This window comes from Aplysia californica, unplaced genomic scaffold (assembly GCF_000002075.1).
Source record: "Aplysia californica isolate F4 #8 unplaced genomic scaffold, AplCal3.0 scaffold00274, whole genome shotgun sequence".
NCBI classification, from domain to species: domain Eukaryota; kingdom Metazoa; phylum Mollusca; class Gastropoda; order Aplysiida; family Aplysiidae; genus Aplysia; species Aplysia californica.
Genome location: NW_004797544.1, coordinates 695,524 through 697,280, shown reverse-complemented (window position 1 = coordinate 697,280; position 1,757 = coordinate 695,524). Strand labels below are relative to the sequence as shown.

At 39.9% G+C, this 1,757-nt stretch overlaps 1 protein-coding gene across 2 annotated transcripts in view; it reads right to left on the bottom strand.

The window, feature by feature from the left end:
- The window catches only part of LOC101852772 (tubby-related protein 3), a 117,874-nt gene that overhangs the window by 52,292 nt on the left and 63,825 nt on the right, over positions 1 to 1,757 (bottom strand). The window lies entirely within an intron of this gene.

The window sequence follows — 1,757 nt, the reverse complement described above, 5'->3', positions numbered from 1 at the left end:
GGGGGGGGGGAACACTGAAACGGCATAACATTCTGTAAAATCTACGCCCTTATAATTAAAAGCAATCTGAAGCCGCGGGTAGTGTTGTACGGCAAAGCTTTCCTAAGGAGAGTAATATACACAGATAGGGACCAGGATATGTGATGACAATAGATGTAGATAGGAAAGAAGAAACAAACCATACCAGATTCCTCGCCTGCCACAAACACAGAATTTCACAATAGGCTTCAAAATTGAAAACTGCAAGCATAAGACTTTTCTTTCGCTAAAATTATGAAAGATGGTATCCGGTATTTTGTGACATTTTTCTGCTTGAATTTGAGTAAAGAGAAGAACATCAACACAATAATGGCCATTTAGTGCTGGGAAAAAGTAAGAGAGACACACGAAACAATAGAGGGAAAGTAAAGAAGCAAGACCTACCAGGGATACACTCCGACCACATACGCCATTTTCTGCCACCATGTACATAGTTCGAGTTCTCTCTCATGTTGCCTGGGCAACGTCACATTTCAACTGCTCTTCAAACTTTGTGCAGAGCAACGGAGTGCAGACAAAACAAAGAAGTGCAAGTATACATTTATCTTGAACCAAAAATCACCAATGCACTAAGTTGTTGCACGCAAACCCGCCCTAAATAGATAGAAAAGGTTTAGATTGTAAAGTACAGAGAGCCTGCTGTTAAGCGGGGCATGTGTTATACAAATTATGCTATTTATCAATAACATAATACTAATTTTTAAAAGTAATTTATTATTTCTAATATTATTGCTGTTATTATTACTTTTATTACTACTGGCATAATAGGCGTTATACATATTATGCTATTTATTAATAATATATCAATATTATTTTTATTAATGATTTATTATTATTACTATCATCATCATAGTCATCATCGTCATTATCATCATCAATGTGTACAGCAGATAATAAAATGGGTAAGGCCTGGTAGTATTTCCGAAAATGTAATCACAAGTTCAACGTTTCGGCAGGAACATTCAAAATATAAATGACTAGATCTACACTAGCTGTAAAAACCAAAGTGCGTACATTCACAACGCTAAAAGGAACGGTGAACACAACTCGGAAAGGCCAGAGAAAGGGACACAGTAAGGAGAGAGAGAGAGAGAGAGAGAGAGAGAGAGAGAGAGAGAGAGAGAGAGAGAGAGAGAACCAGACCGTGGGACAAAAAACCCCCAGCAAGCCAAAGAAATAAAAGGAGTATTGGGATAGGACGTTAGAAAAAGCACAAGCGTAAAAGTAAAAGAAATACTAATTTGCGAGGTACAAATTGCACATCCTCAGTCCTTATTATTCGCTGCCAAGTTAGGATCGTTTCCTAACAAGGGGCCTCACAGCTTCGGTTGACATGCGCGTGACTGCACGCGCATGCAATGTGTGAGTCATATCGCGAGAGGGCGTTCGATCCGCCCTTCGACAGTCTGATTGAATTCCTTTTACCCCCACCTTCCCTTTTTGAGCACGTACTTCTCCCGAAGAGGGGAGTGAGCCGATGTTATCTGTATGCATGTACTGTCTTAAACTTAGAGGAAAAGCAGTCTTAACGTGATTGTAAATAATATATATTATGTCCCCATAGGCACAACTTAAGAGAGTGGCTGTGTCTTTTCTGTGAGTTAAAGGGCTGCCATGGCTGTGACAGATGTTGCTATTGTTTCATCCTAGTAAAAACACGGACATACCAATGAACTATCTTCCCATCACGTCTCTTGGTTGGGGGGGGGGAGAGAGGG